Source organism: Anabrus simplex, chromosome 1, assembly GCF_040414725.1.
Source record: "Anabrus simplex isolate iqAnaSimp1 chromosome 1, ASM4041472v1, whole genome shotgun sequence".
NCBI classification, from domain to species: domain Eukaryota; kingdom Metazoa; phylum Arthropoda; class Insecta; order Orthoptera; family Tettigoniidae; genus Anabrus; species Anabrus simplex.
In genome coordinates, this window is record NC_090265.1 from 1319825054 (window position 1) to 1319843306 (window position 18253).

Sequence of the window (18253 nt, forward strand, 5' to 3'; positions counted from 1 at the left end):
TTGACGGGTGTGAAAATGGGAAATCACGGGAAACCACTTCCAGGGCTTCCGACAGTGCGGTTTGAACCCACTGTCTAGCTAATGCAAGCTCGCAGCAACGTGGCCCAAACCCCATAGCCAGCTCGCTTGGTTCATTTCAGCCTGATTTCAAGACGTTGGTGCGAATTGTGAAATTAGGTTTATTTTTCTTTATTTTATTTGCTGGTGGTTTAAAGTTGCAAGGCTAGGACTTGAAAAGGCGTCATCATTGCCCTTATTAAGGTACTGGGCTGCAGACGGTGGGATTTGAACCTACCATCTACCGAATGCAAATTTACAGCTGCACGACTCGTAATGCTTAGCCGACTATGTCGGTGCAGCTAAGAAAACGAGTTACGAATGAAACTTACCAGTTTCGTGTTGTTACATCATACAGTATTTAGACCAGTTTGCCGTTCGTGAGCGGAGCTAAAAGACTGGAAGTCACCTGACTCGTAAACTGTTACATGCATACAATAACCGACATCGATTATAGAAATCAATCTGGGGTTGCAATATTGTAATATACACCTATATCATATTACTATGTTTATTGACCTTACGTCGCACTAACTACTTATATGACCGAGCTCGATAGCTGCAGTCGCTTAAGTGCGACCAGTATCCGGTATTCGGGAGATAGTTGGTTGGTTCGAAACCCACGGCCGCTTCCTTCCCTTTCCTAGCCCTTTCCTGTTCCATCGTCGCCAAAAGAACTATCTGTATCGGTGCGACGAAAAGCAACTTGCAAAGAAAAAACTACTTATATGGGTTTTGGAAATGCCCAGTACCGGAATTTTGTCCCACAGAAGTTATTTTACTTGCCAGCAAATTTACGAACATAAGGCTGGAGTATGTGAACACCATCAAATACCACCGGACCACAGGATTAAATCAATCAATCAATCAATCAATCAATCAATCAATCAATCAATCAATCAATCAATCAATCAATCAATCAATCAATCAATCAATCAATCAATCAATCAATCAATCAATCAATCAATCAATCAATCACTACTGATCTGCATTTAGGGCAGTCGCCCAAGTGGTAGATTCCCTATCTGTTGTTTTCCTAGCCTTTTCTTAAATGATTGCAAAGAATTGAACATCTCCCTTGGTAAGTTATTCCAATCCCTAACTCCCCTTCCTTTAAACGAATATTTACCCCAATTTGTCCTCTTGAATTCCAACTGTATCTTCATATTTTGATCTTTACTACTTTTAAAGACACCACTCAAACTTATTCGTCTACTGATGTCCTCCCACGCCATCTCTCCACTGACAGGTCGGAACATACCACTTAGTCGAGCAGCTCGTCTCCTTTCTTCCAAGTCTTCCCAGCCCAAACTTTGAAACGTTTTTGTAACGCTACTCTTTTGTCGGAAATCGCCCAGAACAAATCGAGCTGCTTTTCTTTGGATTTTTTCCAGTTCCTGAATCAAGTATCCTGGTGAGGGTCCCATACGCTGCAAACATACCCTAGTTGGGGTCTCACCAGAGACAAATATGCTCTCTCCTTTACATTCTTACTACAACCCCTAAATACCCTCATAACCATGTGCAGAGAACTGTACCCTTTATTTACAATCATATTTATGTGATTACCCCAATGAAGATCTTTCCTTATACTAATACCTAGGTATTTACAATGATCCCCAAAGGGAACTTTCACCCCATCAAAGCAGTAATTAAAACTGAAAGTACTTTTCCTACTTGTGAAACTCACAACCTGAGTTTTAACCCCGTTTATCATCATACCATTGCTTACTGTACATCTCACAACATTATCGAGGTCATTTTGCAGTTGCTCACAATCTTGTAACTTATTTATTACTCTGTAGAGAATAACATCATCTGTGAAAAGCCTTATCTCTGATTCCACTTCTTTACACATATCATTGATATATATAAGAAAACATAAAGGTTCAATATTACTGCCTTGAGGAATTTCCCTCTTAATTATTACAGGGACAGATAAAGCTTCACCTGCTCTAATTCTCTGAGTTCTATGAGTTGAGTTCTTGTGCTCAGAAGGCCAGTGCTCTACTGTCTGAACTACTCAGCCCGGCGAACCTATAGGATTTCAATCCATGATTTGAGCATATTTTCAATGGAAGAGTCGGTTTGTTGATTTTCTTCTGCTGCCAAGATCGCGAATTGTATTCCGAGTAAGGTTGGAGGTATTTGAGGATGCTCATATATTTCGACTAATTCGTGTTAGCTAGTTGCTTTACGTCGCACCGACACAGATAGATGTTACGGCGACGATGGGACAGGGAAGGGCTAGGAGTGGGAAGGAAGCTGCCGTGGCCTTAATTAAGGTACAGCCCCAGCATTTTCCTGATGTGAAAATGGGAAACCACGCAAAACCATATTCAGGGCTGCCGGCAGTGGGGTTCGAACCCACTATCTCCCGAATACTGGGTACTGGCCGCACTTAAGCGACTACAGCTATCGAGCTCGGTAGCAGCATTTTGACCGGATCAGAAAACAACGAAGGTCATCAAAGAATCACTCATGGAGACCAAATCCAAGATAAAATTTATGGAGAACTGAGTACAGAATTTCAAATAAACACAAGAGTACGTCAAGGGGATGGTTTATCCCGTTGGTATTCAATTTGTGCGCTTGAAACGGTCGCAAGAGAATGGAGAAAAGCAAGTGCACCAACACATAGACTAGAACCAAAACTAAAAGTTTTCCCATTTTCACACCAGGCAAATGCTGAGGCTGTACCATAATTAAGGCCACGGCCGCTTCCTTCCAACTCCTAGCCCTTTTCTCTCCCATCGTCGCCATAAGACCTATCTGTGTCGATGCGACGTAGAGCAAATTGTAAAAGATAAAGGTAGCAAATCTAAAAGGCATAGAAATAGACAGCTTGGCATTTGCAGATGAAATGTTATTAATTGACCAGACATCACCGATGCATAAAAGCAACTTCAACTATTACAAGGACAAGCAGAAAAAATCGGATTACAAGTTTTTTGAAAAACAAAATTTATGTCAAATATCAAAACTGCACCCGTTGAATTCCATATTGGCAACAAGAAGGTATCTCGAGTGAAAGATTTCAAATATTTAGGTGAATGGATTAAAGCAAATTGTAACGAAAAGACATCTATTGAATCGAGAATTCAAAAACTGGAGACATCTTCAGTTAACAAAAACATTTACAACCAAAAACATCTCTCCTGAAACGGCAAAATCCGACAATACGCAACAGTAATTAAACTTGAAGTTCTCTACTCGTATGAAACACTTACCTTTCAACATAAAATAAAAGGGTAAATGGAAATGAATGAACGTAAAATAATGAGACAAATCCTAGAACCAAGAACCAAAGACGAAGTACATTATCTAAATCCTAACGCAGAAATATACAACTTTTCCAGAAACAGTCGCAGTGTACAGCCGAAGAATCTAATTCACGGGGCACTTAACTTGTTGGAAAGAATGGACTAAAAAAGACTAACTCACAAAATCCACACATTTTTAAAGAACTAGGCTACCCGGCCGACTTGGTAAAAAAACAGGCAGAGAAAGATCTAAAAGTACTAGGTTCACCACATCTACACGACCGACATGAAATCAGAAGGATTACTCACACGCGGGGTTTCGAGGAAGAAGAGAGGAACACTCACCAAACTTCATGGTCAGAGCAACGAGAAAACACTTAGTCGTTGCATACGAAGGAATACTGGGCTAAAGGAAGGGCTTAAAAATATTGAATCCGTGTGGTCCTTAGTTACCCATTCGCGAAGAAGAAGAAGAAGAAGAAGAAGAAGAAGAAGAAGAAGAAGAAGAAGTAAAATCTATTGATGAAATGACTCCAGGACATTCATGGGTGTCTGGCTCTTATCCAGAGTCACATGTTTGGTGTACGTGTAGGGGTAGCGCGCCCGGCTCCTACCAGGAGACATAAGTTTAATGTACAGGTGTAGGGGTAGCGCGCCCGGCTCCTACCAAGAGACATAAGTTTAATGTACAGGTGTAGGGGTAGCGCGCCCGGCTCCTACCAGGAGACATAAGTTTAATGTACAGGTGTAGGGGTAGCACGCCCGGCTCCTACCAGGAGACATAAGTATGTACAGCGGTAGGAGTAGCGCGCCCTATTCTTACCAGAAGTCACATGCCTGATGTAGGTGTAGGGATGCGTGCCTGAACCCGGCGTCACAAGTTCGATTCCCCACTTGTTGTGATATGAGAGCTGGTACGGGGATCACTCAGCCTCGTGAGAGTAACAGTGAATCTTACTGATATTAGAGGCAGTGAAATTGGTGAAGAAATTCAAGCATTGGAGTAGAGGATGTCGCCACGCACACCACACTTAAACTCTGGCTCAGAATGCCTGCTAAGTCATTCCTTGAGTTATTGTTAGCTGGAACAGCTGATCAGATCACCAGCCTGAAGGACTCAATAAATGGTAGTAATGTTTCTTTTTTACCATCTGCGACGATAGGACAGGAAAGGGATAGGAGTGGGATCTCGGCCGTGGCCTTAATTAAGGTGTGTCTGGTGTGAAAATCGGAAACTACGGAAAACCATCTTCAGGGCTGCCGACAGTGGGGTTCGAACCCACTATCTCCCGAATACTGGATACTGGCCGCATTTAAGCGACTGCAGCTATCGTGCTCGGTGGTAGTAATGGGATTATTATTTTGAAACTATAGGATTATCAATCTCTTGTAGGATTTGATAATGCACAAGGTTTATTATGTAAGGTTTTTCGTTTTTTGTAAATATAATTCTAATATCTGAGGTAATTAATTCTGAAAATATTTGGTACATTTCTTGAGTAGGTTATGCGGCTATAAGTTGGTTATTACTTTCTCCTAGCCGTTCAACGTTGTACTAACACATGCACTGTAGTTTACGGCGAGAAGAGCCGCTAGGACTGGGAAGGAAGAAACCTTGGCCTTAATTTAAGGTATAGCCACAGCATTTGTCTGTAGTGAAAATGTGAAACCAGAGATTATCATGGTCAGAGGTGCTGGTAGAGAGGTCCGAACTATGAATGTCTCTCGCAGATAAGCTTACTGTGCAGCTGGAAAGTTCCTGATTGCTGCGTGCGAGGTTGTGGGGTCAAATCCTGGTATAGTCGAAAGTCATTTACAAGACCTTGCTCAGACGTGAGAGATCAATGTAAACGAAATTAAAGTAGAACATTTACGAACCTTCTGCAGGCCGAAATCCAATCTCTCAGTTTCTATTTTCGTTCACACAGCATATACAGCATCAATATTCTTGATCTCCACGTGTCGGCGGTTGCAGAGTGGGCTTCGGCTGGTCCGACAGCTCTGCACTCCGACCGACCAACCGAGCAGCTGATAGGACGCTCTGCCGTGGCTCTACGCCTCTGCATTCGGGAGACGGAGAGGGGCTGGTCCCCACCGTCCGCTGTCCTGAGAATGGTTTTTCATGGTTTTCCATTCTCCTGCACTAAGGTGAATGCGGGACAGTTCCTAGTATAGGCCACGGCCGCCAACCCCCTCACCTCCACACACCTCCTTCACCGTAACAAATATCCTGGTCTGAGAGACGGCGTCACCGTCTAGGAGGCCCGCCTCCCCCTTCAGGGGAGGAATGAAAACATGTCAGTAATAGTAGTTGATCAACACGTTCTTCAATTGAAAATCCTTAATCTTGAATGTCCAAAATATTAGAAAATAGGAGAAGTTATTTTTACAAGAGTGTTGATAGCTTGGTTATATTGAAGTGTAGGAAACAAGAAATCATTTATATTGACTGGCTATTTTTTCAATTGAATCGGAATAAATATGTACAGTTACTGCACTAGATTCAGTCATCAACTTGTGTTGATCTAACACTAGCCTTAGCAGGAGGATATTCAAAACATATTGTGACATATGTTTACAAAGATAACCTTTCTAAACAGAGCCAAACTGTAAATTGTTAAGTAACAGTTATGCAATACTAGGAACAAAACTTCCATTGCTCAATTCTGTACACAAAATAAGCAGTACCATACCTTTACTGGTTTTCAGGTTAGAAGGACTAAGATATCAGTCCAGTTATACTAGTCGAGTATTAAAAAGAAAAGTGTCGTGATTATTATAAGTATTACTATTTTTGCACATACAGTTGGGGTTAGGATGGACATCCGGCCGTACAAATGGGTTCATTCCACACAAATTGCTGACCTCAGGTAAGTGTAAGATGACCAGGATTATTATTATGATGATTATGATGATTAGTAGTAGTAATAGTAAGAACAACGGTTCGATTCAACATCAGGTAGTCGGATATTTAGAAACGAAACCTTCACTACTGGAGATGCACATGACTCGAAAATCAGTCAGCCTACAACAGAAAGAAGTACCAGGGGAAAAAGCGGACAAACAAAAGGCTACTCACTAACCAATTCGTCCCGTCGAGCTGAGTCACTCAGACGGAAGAGCGGTGGCCATCTGTCCTTAAGTAGACAGCTTCCATTCCCGCTCTGTCCGGTGGTGTTGTAAGTTGCTCAAATACGCCACCTTGTATAGAAAGATTTACTGGCACGTAAAAGAACACCTGTGGACATAATTCTGGCACCTTCACGTCTCCGAAAATCGTAAAAGTAGTTAGCGGTCGTAAAAATAATATCATTATTTTGTTATTATTCAGTACGACTCCTTGGCTGAATGGTCAGCGTGGAGACTTTCGTTTCAGAGAGTTCCGGGTTCATTTCCAGGCCGGGTTGGCGATTTTAAGGAGCTGCCTGGCCGAGGCGGTAAAGGCGTGCTCGGTTCGCCCGGAAGGACGTGGGTTCGAATCCCCGTAAGGAAGTCGTAAAATTTTAGAAACGAGATTTCCACTTCCGGAGGTGCATATGGCCTTGAGGTTCACTCAGCCTACACCAAAAATGAGTACGAGGTTAATTCCTGGAGAAAACGTGGCCGGGCGTAGAGCTAACCACTCCACCCCATCAAGTGCCGAGGTTACGACTAGTGGAAGCCTTTTCCTTCCACCCCTCCAAGGGCCTTCGTGGCCTGTATGGAGATGACGTGGCTTGCTTTGTTGGTGACTGTAACTGCGTCTGGTTAACTCTTATTTGGGGACTGGGTATCCATATTTGCTTTGATACACAACTCACCATTACCAACCACCACAGAAGTACACAAGAGTGCATATATCCCTTCATAGGAAGGGCATCGGGCGAAGTCCAATCTGCACAGTTTACACCCACGATTGAAAGCGTGCAAGCGAAGCAGACATGTGTGCTTGACTCGAGGCCTAGGGAGTCTTTCATTTTTACGCCCTTCGTGGCCCTTATCTTTCTTTGCCTGATACCTTCATTTTTCGAAGTGTCAGATCCCTTCCATTTTTTCTCTCTGATTAGTGTTATATAGAGGTTGGTTGCCTAGTTGTACTTCCTCTTAAAACAATAATCACAACCACCACCACTATGTGCGTGATTCTGAGTGGTGTAAGCGAAATGGGAATAAGTGTTGGAAAGGCGGCAGAAAGAGATTATTTTCCAAGTAATGCCATGGTTAAGAATAATGAAAGCATTTAACTTCAACTTTTGCAAGGTCCGTCAAGATCTTGATGGAAATAGTTTTGCTTTCGTGACGAAACTCGAGCAATACGGCCAAAGATATCGTCGCACTGACCACGTGATAATCCAGTAAGTTATGTGGCAATTGTCCTGGTGGGCCAACACATTTAATGGGCCGTCTATGCCACAGGTTTCTTAAATAATAATAATAATAATAATAATAATAATAATAATAATAATAATAATAATAATAATAATAATAATAATAATAATAATAATAATAATAATAATAATCACGTGAAGGCGATCTTCGCCTTCCAGAAGAACAGAAAGACGCAAGTCCCATGGGCCATGGGTTATTATTTATTTAGCGTGTGGCTTTTAATGCCGGGGGTGTCCGAGGATATGTTTGGCTCACCTGGTGCATGTCTATTTGACATCTATGGGCGACCTGCGCGTCAGGGTATGAGATGATGATGATGAGGAGGAGGAGGAGGTAGGGAGAGGGTGAAACCCGGTGTCAGCACATAGTCTACTGCTGTCGAATAACACGAACGTGGCTGCCCAAGGTTTGACTTCCCCATCCAACGGACGAACCACCATCAATAGCGTCGTCATATGCTTCACTCCGGAGGGGTTTGGAATTGAAGGCAAGTTTTTGGACGCAATGAATTGATTAGAAATTGTATCCCCCACTTCTCCTGCCCTGCCGGCCTACATTCCGACGGTGAAAATGTTGTCCACCTACGGGACTGGAACTGGCTAACCACGGTGTCAGATCATGGAGACTTGACGCTTTAACGATCATGACTAGCAGGCGGGTTAGTTCCAGAGGTGAAATAAGCCCATCACGTTCTAGAAAAGTGTGCTATCAAGGCGGAAACATAGTTATCAGAGAATGGTTTAGTCTTTAGACGGAAAATTGAGCGATAAAGGATCTGTTCGAAGAGAATCCGTGAAAATCAAATGCGGTATTCTCTGAAGAATAACGAACAAGTGCACGTCAGAGAATAAAGAAACACTGGCGAAAGGAAACAGTGAGAAAAAATGAAATACACTGACTGACAGTGACAATGCAACACCAAGGAGGAGTGGTTCGAAAGGGATGAAAGTTGGGGAAAAAACAGAGTCGGCACGGAAGAATAATTGATGTTTATTTCAAACCGATATGCAGGTTACACAATGCGCACGGCATCGACTCAGTAGGATGTAGGACCACCGCGAGCGGCGATGCACGCAGAAACACGTCGAGGTACAGAGTCAGTAAGATTGCGGATGGTGTCCTGAGGGATGGTTCTCCATTCTCGGTCAACCATTTGCCACAGTTGGCCGTCCGTACGAGGCTGGGGCAGAGTTTGCAAACGGCGTCCAATGAGATCCCACACGTGTTCGATTGGTGAGAGATCCGGAGAGTACGCTGGCCACGGAAGCATCTGTACACCTCGTAGAGCCTGTTGGGAGATGCGAGCAGTGTGTGGGCGGGCATTATCCTGCTGAAACAGAGCATTGGGCAGCCCCTGAAGGTACGGGAGTGCCACCGGCCGCAGCACATGCTGCACGTAGCGGTGGGCATTTAACGTGCCTTGAATACGCACTAGAGGTGACGTGGAATCATACGCAATAGCGCCCCAAACCATGATGCCGCGTTGTCTAGCGGTAGGGCGCTCCACAGTTACTGCCGGATTTGACCTTTCTCCACGCCGACGCCTCGTCTCACACTCGTCTGCGGTGACTATCACTGACAGAACAGAAGCGTGACTCATCGGAGAACACGACGTTCCGTCATTCCCTCATCCAAGTTGCTCTAGCCCGGCACCATGCCAGGCGTGCACGTCTATGCTGTGGAGTCAATGGTAGTCTTCTGAGCGGGCGCCGGGAGTGCAGGCCTCCTTCAACCAATCGACGGGAAATTGTTCTGGTCGATATTGGAACAGCCAGGGTGTCTTGCACATGCTGAAGAATGGCGGTTGACGTGGCGTGCGGGGCTGCCACCGCTTGGCGGCGGATGCGCCGATCCTCGCGTGCTGACGTCACTCGGGCTGCGCCTGGACCCCTCGCACGTGCCACATGTCCCTGCGCCAACCATCTTCGCCACAGGCGCTGCACCGTGGACACATCCCTATGGGTATGGGCTGCGATTTGACGAAGCGACCAACCTGCCCTTCTCAGCCCGATCACCATACCCCTCGTAAAGTCGTCTGTCTGCTGGAAATGCCTCCGTTGACGGCGGCCTGGCATTCTTAGCTATACACGTGTCCTGTGGCACACGTCAACACGTTCTACAATTACTGTCGGCTGAGAAATCACGGTACGAAGTGGTCCATTCGCCAACGCCGTGTCCCATTTATCGTTCGCTACGTGCGCAGCACAGCGGCGCATTTCACATCATGAGCATACCTCAGTGACGTCAGTCTACCCTGCAATTGGCATAAAGTTCTGACCACTCCTTCTTGGTGTTGCATTTGCTCTGTCAGTCAGTGTAATTGGAGTAATCGCAGCTCAGTGTAATAATAATAATAATAATAATAATAATAATAATAATAATAATAACTACCTTAACGGTTTTCGGAGATAGCAAACTGCCGAATTTTCCCCCCAAAGATGTTATTTTACGTGCCAGTAAATCTACCCACACGAAGCAGCCCTCAATGGCTGAAACAGCAAGACATGGAATTTTTTACCACAGTATCCTACTTTTCATACCGGTGACTCAATATGAAATTTGGACTAGACTTAGCGAAAGCAGGCGAGCATTTATCCTGTATCTCCAGTTTCCCCTCCAATTTAATTCCAGTAACTTTCCCTTGTGACAAATCTCGCAAGCAAGCGTGTCCTCGATCTTGTCACAATCTTCAATTTCGTCACCTGAGCTCGCAGTAGGCTGAAAACAGGCTAAGCATAACATTATTATTATTATCATAAAAGACAATTAAAGGTAGTCTTGTTGCCGTCCGTCTTCAATGAAATGGAAATTGGCGTATGGCTTTTAGTGCCGGGATGTGTCCGTGGACTTCGGCTCACCAGGTGCAGATCTTTTGATTCGACTCCCGTACGCGACCTGCGCGTCGTGATGAGGATGAAATGATGATGAAGACGTCACATACACCCAGTCCCCGTGAGAGAGGAATTAACCATTTATGGTTAAAATTCCCGACCCTGCCTGGAATCGAACCCGGGACCCCTGTGGTAAAGGCCAGCACTCTAACCATTTAGCCATGGAGCCGGACCGTCTGAAATGAAGTTGCATGCAGTTAAGTATGGGAGATAAAGGTGGACTTACTTAGTGTTAAGAAATTAGAAACTTAGCGGTTTGATTTGTACATATAGTTAACCTTTTGTAGGGTTTTGAGGAAGAACGTTGAATTAATATAATTTGTTAATGCTGTATTAATGTGAAGATAATATATCATTTCCATAGGGTAACATGAAAATGTAAGAAATATGATAAAATAATACACTAATTTAAAAAACCGAGTGGAGTAGCCGTGCGTGATAACACTTTGGAGCCAAGCTCTGCATTCGGGAGGCGAGTGGGTTTAAACCCCAAAATCGGCTGTCCTGAGAATGTTTATTTTTTGTGGTTTCCCATTTTCATTTCCGGGAAAATGCTCGGATAGTTCCGGTTCATAAGCCACAGCCGATTTCTTCCACCTCCTTACCCAATCTCATTCACGATCATGCACTTCATATTCATTAGCCCTTCAAGGGAGGTTATCGTTAGGAAGGGAATCCGGCCGTGAAAATGTGCCATGTAATTTCATCTCACCTCATACTCGACCCCGTATCAGGAAACGGGACTAAGGGGTAGACCAGGGCCTCTCAGAGTGCATGCACTGTGCGCGGTGCAAAGGACGACTGCGCTTGGTTGACCAGAGTGCAGACCCCCACTCCTCGATTTGGAGTAATAGCGCTGTCTCTCTCTTTCCCCACGACTGCCTCGCTAGCTCCGCATGTCTCCCTCTTCCTCACTTGCTCTGTAGCGCTCCAAATTCGAGCCGAGTTGAGCCGAGTTGAGCCGAGCTTAGCCGAGTAGCCCAGAGACGAAGCGTTGGTCCGAGCCAAGCCGAGTGGGACCGATGCACTGTGCACAGGAACTCTGCGCCTCAGTTTGCACGCGTGAGATTTTGGGCGTTTGAGAGGCCCTGGGGTAGACGGACAGTACATTTATTTTAAAGTGATATAGGGTAAGTCCGCCTCTGTGGTGTAGTGGTTAGTGTGATTCGCTGCCATCCCCGGAGGCCCGGGTTCGATTCCAGGCTCTGACACGAAATTTGAAAAGTGGTACGAGGGCTGGAACGGGGTCCACTCAGCCTCGGGAGGTCAACTGAGTAGAGGTGGGTTCGATTCCCGCCTCAGCCATCCTGGAAGTGGTTTTCCATGGTTTCCCACTTCTCCTCCATGCAAATGCCGGGATGTACCTAACTTAAGGCCACTGCCGCTTCCCTCTTCCTTGTCTATCCCTTCCAATCATCCCATCCTTCCGCAAGGCCCCTGTTCAGCATAGCAGGTGAGGCCGCCTGGGCGAGGTACTGGTCATCCTCCCCAGTTGTATCCCCGACCCAGAGTCTGAAGCTTTAGGACACTGCCCTTGACGGTAGAGGTGGGATTCCTCTGAGCATCCTCCGTAGCTCAGGCGGCAGCATGTCGGCCTCTCACCTCTGGGTCCCGTGGTTCAAATTCCGGTCACTCCATGTGAGATTTGTGCTGGACAAAGCGGATGCGGGAGAGGTTTTTCTCCGGGTACTCCGGTTTTCCCTGTCATCATTCATTACAGTTACACTCTCTACAAACATTTCATTTCATCTGTCAGTCATTAATCATTGCCCCAGAGGAGTGCGACAGGCTTCGGCAGCCGGCACAATTCCTATCCTCGCCGCAAGATGGGAGCTTCTTTCATTCTATCCCTGACCCGGTCACTGACTGGACAACAGGTTGTAGGTTTTCATTTTCACTCTGATTCCTCTGATGCAGCCTTCTCCTACCCAGGAGTCTTGCTGATCAGGGAATAAATTATAGATGATTCACGCTGGACATATTTTCTTAAACTTTTAACTTGGGCTTAGCAATGAGACGACATATCTCGGTATTTTGTCTGGCAAAAGTGAATCCGTCACAGGTTGAACTGACCGATGTGTACGCCCTGGAAATGCATGAAATTTACCATAATTCATTTTTTAAAAACCAGCCTGAATCATTCCCTTTTTTTGACAGTGCCCTTCAATTCGAAAAGCACTAATAATATTATTTTTTACGTCCCACTAACTACTTTTACGGTTTTCGGAGACGCCGAGGTGCCGGAATGTTGTCCCGCAGGAGTTCATTTACGTGCCAGTAAATCTACCAATGTGGGGATGACGTAATTGAGAACCTTCAAATACCAATGGACTGAGCCAGGATCGAACCTGCCAACTTGGGCTCAGAAAACCAGCGCCTTAACCGTCTGAGCCACTCAGCACAGCTGGTTCCGGAAGTACCTCATGTCATAAATTTTAAGATAGAAGGTTGACTAAAAATTATGCAACGAATGTGATTGATATCCCGGGCGTTCTCACAAATACATTCCCGAGCTGGCTTAGTGTGCTAAAGCACTGACCGGTGGAGCGGAGACAAAATAGGTTAAATTCCGCTGTCGATAATCATCGAGATAGCTTTACTTGGTTCCCAAGTATTCTGAAAGACACTGTCTCTTGTTTCGCTGTTCTATTCTTATTTATTATATATAATCCGGCTCTAGTAGACACCACGTGTTGTCAGACCGTATCCAATAATAATAATAATAATAATAATAATAATAATAATAATAATAATAATAATAATAATAATAATGGGTGTACGCAAATATTGGTTTACGCCCCACTAACTACTTTTACGGTTGTCGGAGACGTCGAGATGTCAGAATTTTGTCACACAGGAGTCCTTTTGCGTGCCCCTAAATCTACCAATACAAGCCTGAGCACTTTCAAACACCACCTGGCTGGGCTGGCATGGTACAGGCCTTCCTCTTAAAACAGTAATCGCCACCACCATCACTCTTCACGACAATTCGAGTGTAGGTTATGTTTAATGTTCTGATTTATCAAAGCAAGCACGTTTGTAGTTTTATGTTATATCGTAGTCATAACCATGGTACCTGCAGTTTTGATGTGAAATCCGGACACCAGAGACGTGAGTTTATATTTTTTTAATCCCACAGCATTGTCCGGGATTCCAACCGCGACCACCTTGGCAAGAAGGAAGTGACGATGTCATCCGGCTATTGTGCTCCTATTGTGATTTATGATCTGTGTGGTGAGTAATGAGGTTTAACTTGCAATTTTGTAATCTGTTCTTCTCTTCCAGCATTGCAACATTTTTCAATTAGTAAACACATAGGTATAGAATATAGTTCTTATATGTATTTCCGAATGTATTTTTTATTTGATTTGGCCAATTTGAGTACGTCCTGTTGTTCGGATGAAACATACCACTATAAGTTTAATAACAGCATGTTCCTTTCAGCTTCTATGTGTTAACATGTTTTAAATGTCCTGTGGTGCAGTGGTTAGTGTGATTAGCTGCCACCCCGGGAGGCCCGAGTTCGATTCCCGGCTCTGCTGCGAACTTTGAAAACTTTTTTTTTTTTTTTTTTTTGCTACTTGCTTTACGTCGCACCGACACAGATATGTCTTATGGCGACGATGGGATGGGAAAGGCCCAGGAGTTGGAAGGAAGCGGCCGTGGCCTTAATTAAGGTACAGCCCCAGCATTTGCCTGGTGTGAAAATGGGAAACCACGGAAAACCATGACTTTGAAAACTGGTTCAAGGGCTGGAATGGGGTCTTCTCAGCCTCGGGATTTCAACCGAGTACAGGATGGTTAGATTCGCACCTCAGCCATCCTCGAAGTGGTTTTCCGTTGTTTCCTACTTCTCCTCCAGGCAAAATGCCGAAATGGTACCTAACTTAAGGCTACGGCCGCTTCCTTCCCTCTTCCTTGTCTATCCCTTCCAATCTTCCCATCCCCTACAAGGCCCCTGTTCAGCACAGCAGGTGAGACCACCTGGGCGAGGTACTGGTCCTCCACCCCAGTTGTAACGCTCCAACCCAACGTCTCACGCTCCAGGACACTGCCCTTGAGGCGGTAGAGGTGGGATCCCTCGCTAAGTCCCAGGGAAAACCAACCATGGAGGGTAAACAGATTAAGAAAGAAAAGAAGAAAAACAACTTGTCGTTTTACCTAACCGTGGCGTTAAAGGTGTACTCGGTTCATCCGGAAGAACGTGGCGTCAGTTTCCCGCCAGGAAGTGGAAACATTTAGAAGAGATTTCCACTTCTGGAGAGGCACGGCCCTTGAGATTCTTTCAGCACGCACGCTGCGCCAAAAATGAGTAGGTACCAGGTTAATTCCTGGCAGCAAAGGCGACCGGGTATTGAGCTTACCACTCTATCACACTTCTTGCCAAGGTTACAAATAGTGGAAGATCTTACCTTCCACTCTTTCAACGGACTTCATAGCATCTACATAGGTCTCTGAGCAGTTTTATGTGATTGTGAGTACGTTCACGGGACTTTCAGATTTACGTAAAATCCTAACCACGGGGGCGTGGCTTTTAATTTCTAAAATCCCATATGCATTGGCTGGGATACAACTCGGGACATAAGTTACTGATTTTAGTGAATATTGGTAGAAAGTTCCCACGAAGCAGAATAGGTGTTCCGGTCGTAAGACGGTATACTCTAATGGAAGAGTGTCGGCCTCACGATCCCAACATCACGGGTTCAAACACGGCACATGCAGTCCAGTTCTTGAAGGGCGGAAAAATTCCACTTGGAAATCCGTGTCACACAATGTCGGCATGGTGACATATTTGGTTTTTATCTGACAACGTTCATTAAAAACTCACTGATAGACAGCCAATCAGAGATCCGTTTCTCTGACATCTCGTTGAGTAAATCGAAACCTCGAAATTGACACGCACGCAGCCTAATGGCATCAACTCAAAATGCCTGTCATACGATTATTATTTATCGTTACCATTATTATTATTATTATTATTATTATTTAAAAGTGTACTACATTTGGTGACAATACAAAGTCTCATGCTTCACTTACTTTTCTTAACATGGAACGCTCTCCCCTGATTCCTACTCCACAGTCGAAGGATAGCTCGTCACTACTTTCAGGCTTTGACTGACGAGGAGCTGGACGACACGCACTACTTCAGCCTGGGAGCACTTGAACCACCCACTGTGGCGCGTGGCTCACTGACGGACAGTCGAGTACACTGCTTGTAAACACACGGTCGACTGACAAGTCACGTCACGTGGTACCGCGAAACATTACGTCACTACAGTAGGAAGAGATGCACTTATTAGTGTCCATGCAAAGGTTATCAATTACTTACATTCTTCACTCACGTGACTCAACTTGATGGAGAATGTGAATCAAGTAGTCCACAACAATTCATTTAACCTCATCAGAATTTCTGGATAACAAATTACATTGATTTTCAAGTGGTACATATTTGACATGATGTTTACTATTTCAAAATCAGTTTTGCATGCTGATTTCAAATCTGAAAACCTTTTTTCTCTATCATGTCAGGTTTTGAAGATGTTGCCAGAGTTTTATTTTTCATGGAACAGTATTCATCGAGAGTTTATCGTTATTTTTTCATACAAATCCAAACCTTTTTACTTGCCTCTCTTTTTTTTATTGTCAGTGACAGTGGACATTATGGCATCCAGAAGTTACATAAATTCACCAGATCTGTTTTTCTACGTGTGCGGCTATGTAAAAAGAAAAAAAAAAATCCAATAAGTGCCATCTAAGTTAACGCCATGTTCATTAGTACTCCATGTAGCAACCAGTGCTCTAGTGAAACTTCTGTCTGTGAGTTGTTTTCCTTGATACAATGTTAAACATACGTAAATTGTTCATGTCGTAGGCCTATATCTCAAGGACGGTGGGTGATAGAGAAAAGTCGGTTACCTATTTTGAATCAACATGTTTCAGTTGCAAAGAAATGCACCGGAAGTACTTTCATGTTGATCAGTATTATTATTATTATTATTATTATTATTATTATTATTATTATTACCGGGCGAGTTGGCCGTGCGTGTAGAGGCGCGCGGCTGTGAGCTTGCATCCGGGAGATAGTAGGTTCGAATCCCACTATCGGCAGCCCCGAAAATGGTTTTCCGTGGTTTCCCATTTTCACACCAGGCAAATGCTGGGGCTGTACCTTAATTAAGGCCACGGCCGCTTCCTTCCAACTCCTAGGCTTTTCCTATCCCATCGTCGCCATAAGACCTATCTGTGTCGGTGCGACGTAAAGCCCCTAGCAAAAAAAATATTATTATTATTATTATTTGTTGCTGTTGTTATTCTTATGCCCTTTGTGTGTGTGTGTATGTGTGTGTATCCAAATCTTAGTCGGGTCACTCATGAAAATACCGGAAAAACAACACGGATCTATTAGACTTAAATATCCTTGAATGTCTCCGTTCTCTGTCGGGATCGAAGCTGCTATCTTGAGAACATAAGATCTGTGCTTAACCGCTTGCGCCTCTGAGATCGGCATTTGAACTCTTTGAGCATCTCCGAATAACACTCATCATACAGGTTACAGTCACTTCTGACCTAACCCTTTTCTCAGATAATTACAAATACACCCTCTACCATAGTCGCACAGACTTCAGTAGCACAACTTTATACAGGATTCTTGACCACAGAGCCTCCGTGGCTCAGGCGGCAGCGTGGCGGCCTCTCACCGCTGGGTTCCCTGGTTCACGTCCCGGTCACACCATGTGAGATTTGTGCTGGATAAAGCAGAGGTGGGACAGGTTTATCTCCGGGTACTCCGGTTTTCCCTGTTATCTTTCATTCCAGCAACACTCTCAAATATAATTTCATTTCATCTTTCAATCATTAAGCATTGCCCCAGAGGAGTGCGACAGGCTTCGGCAGCCGGCACGTTTCCTAACCTCGCCACTAGGTGGGGCTTCATTCATTCCATTCCTGACCCGGTCGAACGACTGGAAACAGGCTGTGGATTATCAGTCTACCCGGCGAGTTGGCCGTGCGGTTAGGGGCGCGCAGCTGTGAGCTTGCATCCGGGAGATAGTGGGTTCGAGCCCCACTGTCGGCAGCCCTGAAGATGGTTTTCCGTAGTTTCCCACTTTCACACCAGGAAAATGCTGGGACTGTACTTTAGTGGAGGCCACGGTCGCCTCCTTCCCATTCCTAGGCCTTTCCTATCCCATCGTCACCATAAGACATATCTGTGTCGGTGCGACGTAAAGCAAACAGCGATTATGAATCTTGACCACAATGTCTGAAGGCCGCTGCATGAAGCAACACACGCACACGTATTAACTACGCGGTCCTGTTAACAATGAGCTGAAAGATTTCACCACCTGTTAGTAAAGAAGGTATTGTCGTAGAAAACATTCTACAACTAAACTCGTGCCCTAATTGCGAGGTGGTGTGGCTCCTTTTGGGTTCAACCTCAATGAAGGTGAGCTGCATGTATATGCTACTCAACCGCACAAAAATTGGCCGTCGCAGATGACTTTCTTTGAAAATCCTCTTGTTTGCAATACGATGCACATACTGTGCAGGTTGTATGATTCCAAGTATCATCTCTTCGGCCACCGGCTATCCACAGTTTACGAATATCCTTGCGTTTCGAGAATGTATAAAGTAATTCTTTACCGGCCAACTTTTGTTCGATTGATTGTGCAGTAC

At 44.7% G+C, this 18253-nt stretch overlaps 1 protein-coding gene across 1 annotated transcript in view; it reads right to left on the minus strand.

The window, feature by feature from the left end:
- LOC136858301 (fatty-acid amide hydrolase 2-B) overlaps positions 1–15783 on the minus strand; it is a 366694-nt gene extending 350911 nt beyond the window's left edge. The window contains exon 1 of the mRNA XM_067137740.2: positions 15617–15783. The gene's annotated coding sequence lies outside the window, so the exon portion shown is untranslated. The remainder of the gene's footprint in view (positions 1–15616) is intronic.
- Positions 15784–18253: the final 2470 nt, after the last annotated feature.